At 35.4% G+C, this 13,428-nt stretch overlaps 1 long non-coding RNA gene across 1 annotated transcript; it reads right to left on the bottom strand.

The window, feature by feature from the left end:
• Positions 1-1,905: 1,905 nt before the first annotated feature.
• Positions 1,906-12,865, bottom strand: LOC142162693 (uncharacterized). The gene is made up of 2 exons (XR_012693967.1): positions 12,294-12,865; positions 1,906-5,430 (listed from the first exon to the last, which is right to left on the bottom strand). It is a non-coding gene; the product is annotated as an uncharacterized LOC142162693 (long non-coding RNA).
• Positions 12,866-13,428: the final 563 nt, after the last annotated feature.

Genomic DNA, 13,428 nt, shown 5'->3' with positions numbered 1-13,428 from the left:
CCGGAGTCTATACACCCCCAGTGAGCGTAGTCAACTATAAACTATGGATCGGGTTGCACGCCGCAACGGTTATTATGATTACTATTATTACGAGATATTATTGAGCTGGAGTGTTGAGTGTGAGTAATGTGTGATGAGAGCTGAGTCACGAGTGAGTGAGAGGCTTGCCCGAGAGGCTATATTTATGAGTTATACCTTGCCCGAGGGGCTTGTTTATGACTTTTGTTACTTTCACTCTTCTTTTATACTAAGCCTCTGTTGAAAAATGTCAGATAAATATTTTCTAAGGATTTTTAATTGAAACTGAAGTTTTACGACATGACTGGCTTTTAAATTTCAGAATTTGACTTAATATTTCTGTTAAGACTTATTATATGATTTTTAACTGCACGTCACTGCACTCAGACCTTATTTACTCTAGTTACTTACTGAGTTGGCGTACTCATGTTACTCCCTGCACCTTGTGCGAAGATCCAGGTGTCCGAGCATCAGAGTGAGAGCTTCCAGCACTCTCAGAGCTTTACAGGAGATCGCAAGGTAGTTGCACAGCATTCGCAACCCTGTCTTCCTCCTTCCTATTTTAGTAATTTTTTGTTGTTACGGACTTATTTTGTATTATTCAGACAGTGTCTTGGTTTTATTTAGAGGATCATGACTAGTGACACCGGATTGTTGGGCTGTGTTGGTATATTTTGTATTGACTTCGTCATATTTCCGTTGATTTATATATTTCATATGAGAACTTGAGTCTTAATCGGTTTTAGAGAAATGATTTTATAAGAAGAATTCACTATGGTTAAATGTTGGGTTGGCTGGTCTAGTACTGTGATAGGTGTCATCACGACCGGGGTATTTGGGGTCGTGACAGATATTTAAGGCTTCGAAACACAAAATTTGGTTCTAAAACATGAGATGACCTATTGGATCATCACACTCTTTAGGAGAAATGCTTTACAAATTTTAATATATACGGTACTAATATTTTATGAAGAACATTGAGTATGTAGCTTAAATATGAATATCTCGACCAAATTTTTACATTAACTTTCATTTGATAATGGGGCAAATCATCTCTACATCATCCCGAAAACTAGGGGCGGAGTGAGCCTCTTAATTACAGGTTCAGTCGAACCTAGTGTCACACTTCCTTTTTCCCGAGGGAAGCAGAAGTTTTTCAAATTTAAGTGACATTAATCGAAATGGAATTATTTATTTAATTTCAGAGTCGTCACTTGGAATAGTTTAGGGTGTCCCAAGTCACCGGTTTATTTTAAATCCCAAATTGAGGAAATTGACTCTTATTTATGGTCTGCGAACACAGAAGACCGAATAAGGAATTTTGCTAACCCGGGAGAAGGTATAAGGCAATCCCTAATTCTATGGTTTTAGCACGGTCGCTCAACTATTAATAATTGGCCTAATTATTTGATTAATTATATGTTTTAAACCTATTGTACAATTTTGACTTTATAACCGTTTTTATTTATTTATGGAGTTTATTTTTCTGGAACAAGTTACGATTGTCGTACACTTGCCGTTTTGGAATACACCGCAGACCACACTACATGAAATGCACCCGTGATTCACGACATGTTTATTTTATAAATGATCAAAGTTGTTATGATCGGGTCACATGGCACCCGAATTTGGATTTACGTATCGTGACCATGCCACGGGAACCGTACCCATTGCCACGATAATTTATTAATCGTGCCTAAAGCAAGCTACGATGTTCAAAATTGTTCAGTTCCTCTGTTTGAGATTGTTGTGAGGCCATTGATTATGGAAATTATTGTGGATAAAATAAAATTTTAAGGAGGTGAGAGCTATTTCAAGAATCTTATACTAGTTCTTGTAACATAATAATTAATCTATTCACTGTACCACTACTCATGTCATCAAAAGTTCAAAGAAAATGGTAACTATGAATCACCGACAAGATTTTGACATTTAAAGCATTCCCTAAGCAAATCTACACAATATTCGAAACTTCAAATCCAAAGTCGCCGAAATTTCAAACCAAAAGAAACCAAATAGCACATATAAGATTATTAATGTGGCCACAATTTACTCAAGCATGATCTCAAGATAATACAAAACAAATTGTAAAAATACAGATCTAATTTAAGAGTTCAAGAAATGGACCTTAGCTAAATGAGAACAATTTCTAATGCTCGAACAGACCATGGACAAAACCTCAGCAGAAAAGCCTCACCAGAAATCTCAAACGGAACTTTCGAAGCTCGAACACCGAACTCAAACATAAAGTGCCATTCCATCCATGGCCTTTAGGTGAGAATTTGCTGAAGTTCTTTTGTGAAAAGAGGTCAGTGAGGTTCTTCATTCCCTCTATATCCATGTGCGTATGACTCTTTTTCAAATAAAATTAAGAGAGTGATCAAATTTTTTAGGGTGGGGAATGGCTGCTGCCGTTTCTTGGGAATGGGCATTCTCAGCTTCCTTTTTTTATGAAGCCCCTTTTCTTATTTTGTCTCAAAAGCTTTTATTTATTTTTTAGCTGCTGCTTTGGAGAATTAAGAAAGGAGTATCGACAGGGGAGGTGTTGGAGGCTTCACCAATTTTTGACGAGGAAGAAGGAGTTCTTTCGGGGGTGCGGCTGATTTGATCTCCATTTTTCTTAGAGTATCCGTATCCTTTTCTTTTGCTAGGTCTAGGTTTTTTTAAATGTGTGTTAGGGTGTATAAGAAGAAGGGGAAGTGGGCCTTAGGGTTTGGGCTTTTAAAATGGGGCATCTTTTGTATAGACCAAACAAAATTAGCCTCAAATTTCTTCTAACACAAGACTAAAAATACTACACCATTTACTAATTAATCCTACTTAAGTAAAATAATTATTAAAATAAAATTAACTGTTAAAACAAATCTATTTTTTTGGTATTTTTCAAATATCATACTAAAAGATAAAAATGGAAAAATCACTGTAAAATTAAAATAATATTCCTGAAAATAAAGTTGAACTATTTTTTTATATTTTTGAATTTTATGCAAGGTAGATAAATTAAAAGTAATTACATAAAATATTAATTAGCTAAATAAAAGAAAATATTTTTCGTAATTTTTATTTTTGTGATAAAATAAAGTTAAAGAGTCAAAACTATTTAAAATAGCGATACTAAACTTAAACTAAATATTTTACGCTAAAAATGTGTAAAATCTTGGAGAGGGTCAAAAATTACATGTCTACAACTGCCCCTCTTTGATTAGAAATGCGAAGAGTTTTTAGACAAAGAACGACGAGACCGGTTTTTTGACCCGACCCTTATTCAGAGAGACCAAAAACTAAAAGAAAGGAGAATGTGATTGAACTCTAGTATCTGAGCTACCTACATATCCTTGGCTATAAAGGAATCAGGCCACGTGTAGTTCAGATGTAGGAACAGTGATGGAGTATACCGAGGTGGAGAGCCGATTGAGGTGCCGTTCCGTCGAGATTCCGGTATGTGGTCCTGTTATTACATCAAAAATCAAAATTAAAAAGACTAACTAAGCCTATCAGCTACGAGTTACAATATTCCTATATATGAGTCTTCTAAAGCTTGATCTTGAGTCTTGGTTAGTTCTTCATGCAGACTCTGATCTGAATCTTGATGCTTGTTAGCTGCGGGTGCTGGCTCATTCTTTTTTCAACTTCTCAGATCAAGGCAGACATGCAAAGCTTGTGACTTCAATCACGTCTTGAGCAGTCACATCTTTTCTTTGCTTCTGCACTTTGAGTTCACTTCTTTTTCTTTTCTTCTTTTTTTCCTTTATTCTAGATTGAGACTACTTCTTTTGGTCGTCTCGAACCATGTGCATCGAGGTAAAACCTGCTCAAACACCAAAACAAACAAACTAACGAAATTTTTCTGCCCCAGTTTTTACTAGAAAAATTTCGTGAGTTATTGTAACAAAATTCTAAACTACTTCTTTATTGAAAGCAATAAAAGTCAGGATCGTGTATTCTTGAGAAAAAGAGATTAGGGAGTGGAGACCCTATATCTAAAATGAAATCAACTGGGGATTGGAGGTCCTAAGTTGGAAAGATTATCAGGTTATGCCGGCATCAACTAAGGAGTGAGACCTTATATTGAAAAAGATTACCAGGTTATGCTGGTATCAGCTAGGGAGTGTAGCCCTATGTTGGAAAAGTGAGACTAATGAATTGTGTACCTATGTTAAAATGGACCAAAAAGGATTTTTTTTTAGAAAAATCATCATTTTTTTCTTCTTTTGAGAAAATCATTCTTTTAAACAAAATTTTTTCTTTTTTTTAATCGAGACATCCTCTTTTCGTTTCTTTTTTTTTAGTTTCCTAGGAGAAAATTCATCATACTAGGCTTTTATATCTTAGGAGAAAAATTCATCAGACTAAGACATCTATCCTAGGAGAAGGTTCATCAGACTAGGTTTTCTATCTTCGGAGAAAGATTCATCAAACTAAGATTTCTTGTCCTAGGAGAAAATTCATCAGACTAGGGCTCTTATATTAGGAGAAAAATTCATCAGACTAAGATTTTGATCCTAGGAGAAAGATTCATTAGACTGGGTTTCTTATCTTAGGAAAAAGATTCATCAGATTAAGATTTTGATCCTAGGAGAAAGTTCATCAGACTAGGTCTTTTTTTTTGGTATCTTAGAATAAAGATTCATCAAACTAAGATTTCTATCCTAGGAGAAAGTTCATCAGACTAGGTATTCTATATTAGGAGAAAAATTCATCAGACTAAGATTTCTATCCTAGGAGAAAGTTCATCAGATTAGGTCTTCTATCTTAGGAGAAAGATTCAACGGACTAAGATTTTGATCCTAGGAGAAAGTTCATCAGACTAGGTCTCTTTTTTTCTTTTTCTGTATCTTAGGAGAAAGATTCATCAGACTAAGATTTCTATCCTAGGAGAAAGTTCATCAAACTAGGTCTTCTATCTTAGGAGAAAAATTCATCAGACTAAGATTTCTATCCTAGGAGAAAGTTCATAGAAAGATTCATCAGACTAAGATTTTGATTCTAGGAGAAAGTTCGTCAGACTAGGTCTCTTTTCTTCTTTTTTTGGTATCTTAGGAGAAAGATTCATCAGACTAAGATTTCTATCCTAGGAGAAAGTTCATTAGACTAGGTCTTCTATCTTAGGAGAATGATTCATCAGACTAAGATTTTTATCCAAGGAAAAAGTTCATCAGACTAGGTTCTTAGAAGAAAGATTCATCAGACTAAGATTTTTATTGGGAGAAAAAACCATCAAACTAGGATTTTTTATCCTAGGAGGAAAAAATGTGAAGATCAATGGCAAGATTTTATGCATAATAGCAAGACAAATAAAGGCAAAGATTTGAGAAACTTCCCTTTGTCGGCTCTTCTCTTCTTTTCTTTTTCTTCTCTTTTTTGTTTTTTTTTTCCTTTTTTTTGAACCACTTTCCTTGCACTGCTTTGTTCCTGTTTCACACAAAGAAAAATTTATCAGTTTTGAAAATGGTAGTCGATTTGTGGCCTTGAGTCCTTGGGCAGTTTTTACTTTTGCTCAATTAGCTTGAGTAGGTTTCAAGAGGATTTTACTCTGCATCAACCCTAATTGTTTCAGACCCAGTACCATTTGTATTTGTGATTCAATCAGCCTTATCCCAACTGGATATCTTTGCTTAGGTGACCTTTTCTAATATCTTGAATGACTTCTTGCTTTTTGAGCAATTTGTTTGTCAGATAGAGTCACAAGTTATCTTTGCTTGCGCCAAGTAGGCTGAGAAGAGTCTTTTGGGGGAATCCTTTACATGAATCCTCAAAGCATGTTGAAAGTGACAACTGAGTGTATTGGCCAATTTTACTTTGTGCAATTGAAAAGCTGGTAGCAGATTTTGAAATCTTTTCTTGCTTGTTTTAAGAAGGACTGACTCAGAGTGAAGGGAATAATGATGCAAAGAAACAATATTAATAAGAAATGCCCCTGTTGAGAAGGACAGAAGGAAGAGTTTTTTTTTTCTCTTTCTCTTTTTTTTTTCTTTTTAGTTTGCGGTAACTAACCTTAATGATTATGACATGCATTTTGGACTTAACGTCCTGATCTATCAAACTGATCTAAACTTTCCTTTTACCATTCCTATGACCTTTGAAGTCGAGCTTGTTTATGCCAATTCTTCGCATCAGCTTCAAGACTCACTTTCGACTATTGGTGCTCCAAGGAGTTTTCACTAACAAGTCTCTCTCATTTATTCATCTCTACTTACCGTCGTCTTACAGTGCCAATGAAGATTTTCACTAGTAAGACTCTCTCATTTTTCTTTTCTTTTTCTTTTTTTTCTTTCTTATGCGAGCATCTTGACAGTATTTTATGTCGCATGGCAACCGTTGCTCAATGCATTCTTCTCTTGGCATTCTTGAAGGCATATCGGGAGGTCTTTATTTGGAAAGATTTTGGATAGGGTTAGACAAAAGGGTCGACATGAAGGCTCAAAGTTGACTCAAAATGAAGGGTTGTGGACTTACAACTCTTGGAATTAACTCTTTCAAAAGTGAAATAAAATTTGTGCCCCAGTTTCAGATACTGGGGATTTTTGGCTTTTTCTTTTTTATTTTCTTTCTTTTTTTTTTGAATTCTTATTTGGTTGGACCGAACCGTGAGGCTGCCTACGTATCCACTTTTTTTAAGGAATCAGGTCGAACATAGTTCAAAAATCTGACCTAACTATTTTTTCATCCTTCTTTCTTTTCTTTGTCTTTTTTCTTTTGTCTTTTTTTTGTTGTTTTCAAAACAAGTTGCCCCAACTTCTATTTTCTGGGGGCATGGACCTTTGCTAGTTCTTTTTTTCTTCATCTTTTTTAACTTGAACTTTCTAAGAATTGCCCCAATTTGCACTCTTGGCATATGGACTTTTCTTTTTCTTTTTATCCATTTTTTTTGTTTTTTGACTCTTGAATCTAAACTTGATTCCATAAGAGGGTGGTCAAAAAAAATAACACAGGCTCAAAAGGGGTAGCAAAGAATATAAAATGTTTGGATAGAAGAAAAAAGGGTCTCCCAGCCTCGAGAACGACAAACATAGCATCGTTTCGCAATCACGGCATTGATGAACATGTTCATCTTCTTGGAGTGTCGTGGTCGAAAGACACTTTTCATCTATTAATGTCAAACTTTCGACCAAGCTTCAATTGATTCAATATCCTCCAACCCGATCTTCACGATGATTTGAAGGTGAATTTTACTCGACCTTAATTCCAAAGTATTCAACCCTTTTTCATCCTCAAAAGTGTCTTGTTCTCACTTATCCAATTCAAGTTTAAATCAATTTTCTACGATCTGGCCAAAAATTCTGCATGCATGTCATATCACTAAAACTAGTGGGAAAAGATCCAAGTATGGAATAACACAAAAGGACAAACTATATTTCATTGAGTAAACAATAAAACAAACAACCTAAAAATCGAGCTACAGCCCTAAAACAACTCAGCTAATGAAAATAGCAACAAAACATGCAGACAAGACTCACACAAACAGAATAGAGGAATAGAAGGGTTTGACTCAATAAAATAAATAAAAGCTGGATCACAACCCTGAAATAACCCAGATAATAGAAAAAAACATCAAAACAAGCTACCAAGATTCCTCCTAGTAAGGAGAGAATGACTTTTCAATTGCTAAGCTTGACATTTAGCCATAAATTTGCTCATCAGAATCACCATGGCCTTCTCCAATTTCAGTCGGCAAGTTTCCGAGAGGATTCTCATACTCCATGTCACTAGGCATCATCCCCACAAAGTGTGTATCATCATATGCAGGTAAAAGGATATTGTATGATATTCTGGGTGTCACTGTCTTGGATCACAATCAGTTTTTCCTGGATCATCCTTTTTATTTCTTTTTTCAAATCCTGACAGCTTTTAACATTGTGCCCCTAGGCATTGGAATGGTATTCGCACCTTTTAGAAGGGTCAAAGATTCTTGCACGTGGATCCACATGATTTGGAGGAATGGGTCCAATCATATTATAATGTTTTAGCTTCTCAAACAAGCTTGCATAAGACTCTCTTATTGGTGTAAAATTATCTTTCAACCTCTGTTCCTCTCTATATCCCTGGCTTGGATGTCGGTTATAGGGCACTTGAAAATTTTGTGGAGGCTGGTGGAGATTTTGTGATGCTCGTGCTAGCCTTCTAGGGTGTTTTGGTGGCTGGACAACATACTGAGGTGGAGCAACAGAGTATTGTGAGTTCTGAGGTAGATAGTAGTGCTCAGGAGCATCATCGAAAAATAGACGAGGCTGGTCATACCTTCGAGATGCTCTCCTAGGACCTCTTCTCGACCCTGATATCATCATGATTTCTTTGTCTTTCTCATTCATGTCACTAAATTATCATATTGAATCTGGACAGCCTGAGTTGCGGCTTTGAGAACTGCTTGACTTATAATTATGTCTGTCTTAAGATCATTCTCTACTATTTCTCCCATTTTGATTGCTTCCGAGAAGGATTTGCCAACTGCGGACATCATGTTTTGAAAGTAATCTGGCTCTTGAGCTTGAAGGAAGACAGTGATTAGCTCGTGGTCATCCATGGGTGGTTTAACTCTAGCTGCTTGTTCTCTCCATTTAATGGCATATTCCCTGAAACTTTCAGTTGGTTTCTTCTTCAGGTTTGAAAGGGAATTGCGGTCTGGGGCAATGTCGATGTTGTATTGGAACTTTTTGACAAAGGACCGAGCCATGTCATCCCAGGCATGCTAGTGAGAGGTATTTTGATCCATAAACCATTCGGAGGCTGCTTCCGTATGCTTTCCCCAAAATAAGCTATTAGCAATTCTTCATTTCTTCCAGCACCTCTTAGCTGATTGCAATACCTTTTAAGGTGGGCTATGGGGTCTCCATGTCCATCATACTTTTCAAATTTGGGAGTCTTGAAACCAGGTGGCAAGTGGACATCGGGGAACATACATAAATCCTTGAAGGCAATGCTCTTCTGACCAGCCAACCCTTGCATGTTTTTCAACTGTTGTTCTAAGCTTTTCACTCTTTGGGTCATTTTTTCCTGTGTCATCTTTCGGGCAGGCTTCTCAATGTTTGCAGGAAGATCAAACAAGTACGAGTGGTACTCAGAAGAGTGGTACTACTCTTGCTGAGTAGAAATTGTGACTCATGAGTTTTCCTCTACACCGCTGTCAATTGTGGGATGGTGAAGACGGGCATAACAGTAGAGGTTGTGCTGATTGGTTGTCAATGACAAACTTTAAGAGCATGAAACAGAAGTTATAGCTGTAGTCGTACAGTTGAGATAAGGATTAAACCTAGGTGGATAGGATTGATTAGACAATGAGACCGGAATGGCAGTAGTCGAGATGGATGTGAACTCTGGAAAACTATGAGAAGAAATGGGCGGTCCTTGGCCGTTGGCCCATGCTTGACACATTTCAGCCATTTTCTGTTTCAGTATTATATTTTTCTCAACCACAGTAGACTCTTGTTGAACCCTCTGACCCTAAGTCTCTTGAGCAATTGTAACAGTTTCGATGTCAGTTGTCAATGGCTTTTTTCCTTTGGATCTTGTGTTGTCAGCTTACCACAAGCTAACCACCTCAAATATTCTTCACAATTCAAAACAAAAGATACATTAAAATGGACTCAGTCGGTCCTTATTATTATCATTCTTCCTCTTTTTTTCTCTTTTTTTTTCAAAATCATTTGATCGAACCTGATTTGGGTTGCCTACGTATCATGTGGGAACATGAATCAGACCTTGCGTAGTTCGGGAAGATTAGGAATAAAGTAAATAAATTAACTCTTTTTTTTTGATTTTGGACTTTTCGAAATAAAGACTTAAAAAGAAGAAATAAAATATTTTTGGATTTCGATTTGTTTGTTTGTTTTTTATTAAATATTTTTTAAAAGAAAGACTTCTAAAGAAGAAAGGAATTTTTTTTTTGAATTTTGACTTTTTTTTCTTTTTTGTTTTTTTGGAATTTCAAAAGAAAAACTTCTAAAGAAGAAAGGAAATATTTTTGGATTTTTTTTTTTGGAATTTTATTTTGAATTTATGAAAGAAATGCTTCTAAAGAAAAAGAAAATATTTTTGAATCTTGAATTTTCTTTTCAATTTTTGAAAGAAGAATGAAAATATTTTTGGATTTTGAGAAGAAATTAAAAGAAAATATTTTTGTATTTTTTAAAAATTGGGTTCTCAAAGAAAGACTTCTATAAAGAAGGAAGTAAAGGAAAATATTTTTGTATTTTTGAAAACAAGGGTCTTAAAGAAAGACTTTTCTAAAGAAGGAAGTAAAGGAAAATATTTTTGAATTTTTGAAAATTGGGGTCTTAAAGAAAGACTTTTCTAAAGAAGGAAGTGATGAAAATATTTTTGGATTTTTTATTTTTATGAAAATTGGGGTCTTAAAGAAAGACTTTTCTAAAGAAGGAAGTAATGAAAATATTTTTGGATTTTTGAAAATTGGGGTCTTAAAGAAAGACTTTTCTAAAGAAGGAAGTAATGAAAATTGGGGCCAGAACCGATGAGGTTTGCCTACGTATCTCACATCCGGTGAGAATCAAACCTGCGTAGTTCGGCTAGTTTTGACGCAATAGGAAAATATGACTTATTTTGAAATGACTTTTCCCTTCTTTTTTTTCAAAATTTCGGCAGAGTTTCAGTATAATTCAAATACCTACCTCTCGCTTTCTTTTCCTTTTTTTCCTTTCTTTTTTTTCATTTTCTTTCCCTATTCTAGAAGTCAGTCAACATGCAAGCCGAAACAGACAGATACGCAAGTAGCACGTAAGATGCATCAGGATGGTTTTTTAATTTGGGTACACCTGTCCTAGACGGACCCAACCCACGTGTTGAGTCCCCAAAGTCAAATGCACATGATGCAAACAAGCTCTCCTATTAGGGATCTGGCATGAGGCTATGTTATTCTAGGTTTAAAATATGGGTGTATTGTTCTAGACCTGGCTTACCCGAGCGGACAACTCGAGCGGGGGAGGGGGGCAACGTACCGGTAGCCAAAAGGTCAACCGACTTTGTAACTGATCCGATCCTCGTTCTAAATTAGGGTATGACACTAACAGAAACAAAATCACGCCAACGTGCACTTCCCAGGAGATTAGAAGAGAGGGGTTTTGCAGTAGTTTATATACAGTTCAAATAATATCAAAGCGGTAAAAAACGACATTTCACATTAGGCCCACACACGTAGAAAATCATATAATGAACAAAAAGCAACTATAACAGTTATTCTAAGCTCGAATTCTGAACCCTGAACCAGAAGTTCTGGGTTCTTTTTCCCAGCAGAGTCACCAGAGCTGTCACACCTCCTTTTTCCCAAGGGAAGCGGGAGTTTTTCCAATTTAAGTGACATTAATTGAAAGAGGATTATTTATTTAATTTCAGAGTCGTCACTTGGAATAGTTTAGGGTGTCCCAAGTCACCGGTTTATTTTAAATCCCAAATCGAGGAAATTGACTCTTATTTATGGTCTGCGAACACAGAAGATCGGGTAAGGAATTCTGTTAACTCGGGAGAAGGTGTGAGGCACTCCCGAGCTCCGTAGTTTTAGCACGGTCTCTCAACTATTAATAATCGACCTAATTATCTGATTAATTATATGTTTTAAACCTTTTGTGCACTTTTGACTTTATAACCGCTTTTATTTATTTATGGAGTTTATTTTTCTGGAACAAGTTACGATTGTCGTACACTTGCCGTTTTGGAACACACCGCAAGCCACGTTACATGAAATGCACCCGCGATTCGCGACATGTTTATTTTATTACTGTTCAAAGTTGTTACGATCGGGTCACATGAAAATGCACACCCAAATTTGGATTTACGTATCATGACCATGCTACGGGAACAGTACCCATGGCCACGATAATTTATTAATCGCGCCTAAAGCAAGCTACGATGTTCAAAATTGTTCAATTCTTCTATTTGAGATTGTTGTGAGGCCATTTGATTATGGAAATTATTGTATGATAAAATAAAATTTTAAGGAGGTACGAGCTGTTTCAAGAATCTTATACTAGTTCTTGTAACATAATAATTAATCTATTCACTGTACCAGTACTCATTTCATCAAAAGTTCAAAGAAAATGTTAGCAATGAATCATCGACAACATTTTTGATATTTAAAGCATTCCCTAAGCAAATTTGCACAATATTCGAAACTTCATATCCAAAGTCGCCGAAATTTCAAACCAAAAGAAACAAAACAATACATACAAGATCATTAATGTGGCCACAATTTATTCAAGCATGATCTCAAGATAATACAAAACAAATTGTAAAAATACAGATCTAATTTAAGAGTTCAAGAAATGGACCTTAGCTAAATGAGAACAATTTCTAATGCTCGAACAGACCACGGACAAAACCTCAGCCGAAAAGCCTCACCAGAAATCTCAAACGGAACTTTCGAAGCTCGAACACCGGACTCAAACATAAAGTGTTATTCCATCCATGGCCTTTAGGTGAGAATTTGCTAAAGTTCTTTTGTGAAAAGAGGTCAGTGAGGTTCTTCGTTCCCTCTATATCCATGTGTGTATGTCTCTTTTTCAAACAAAACTAAGAGAGTGATCAAAGATTTTTAGGGTGGGGAATGGCTGCTGCCGTTTCTTGGGAATGGGCATTCTCAGCTTCCTTTTTTGATGAAGCCCCTTTTCTTATTTTGTCTCAAAATCTTTTATTTATTTTTTAGCTGCTGCTTTGGAGAATGAAGAAAGGAGTATTGACAGGGGTGGTGTTGGAGGCTTCACCAATTTTGACGAGGAGGAAGGAGTTCTTTCGGGGGTGCGGCTGATTTGATCTCCGTTTTTCTTAGAGTATCCGTATCTTTTTCTTTTGCTAGGTCTAGGTTTTTTCAAATGTGTGTTAGGGTGTATAAGAAGAAGGGGAAGTGGGTCTTAGGGTTTGGGCTTTTAAAATGGGGTCATCTCTTTGGGTCTCTTTTGTTAAGACCAAACAAAATTAGCCTCAAATTTCATACTCTTTCTTCTAACACAAGACTAAAAATACTATACCATTTACTAATTAATCCTACTTAAGTAAAATAATTATTAAAATAAAATTAACCGTTAAAACAAATCTATTTTTTTAGTATTTTTCAAATATCATACTAAAAGATAAAAATGGAAAAATCATTGTAAAATTAAAATAATATTCCTGAAAATAAAGTGGAACTATTTTTTTGTATTTTTGAATTTTATGTAAGGTAGATAAATTAAAAGTAACTGGATAAAATATTAATTAGCTAAATAAAAGAAAATATTTTTTGTAATTTTTATTTTTGTGATAAAATAAAAGTAAAAGAGTCAAAACTATTTAAAATAGCGATACTAAACCTAAACTAAATATTTTACGCTAAAAATATATAAAATGTTGGGGATGGTCAAAAATTACATATCTACACCCAGTATTTTAATTCAAATTATATATTTATCTTAAGTAATTCATTTAATA

This window comes from Nicotiana tabacum, chromosome 8, assembly GCF_000715075.1.
Source record: "Nicotiana tabacum cultivar K326 chromosome 8, ASM71507v2, whole genome shotgun sequence".
NCBI lineage: Eukaryota > Viridiplantae > Streptophyta > Magnoliopsida > Solanales > Solanaceae > Nicotiana > Nicotiana tabacum.
This window is presented reverse-complemented; position numbering and strand designations above follow the sequence as displayed.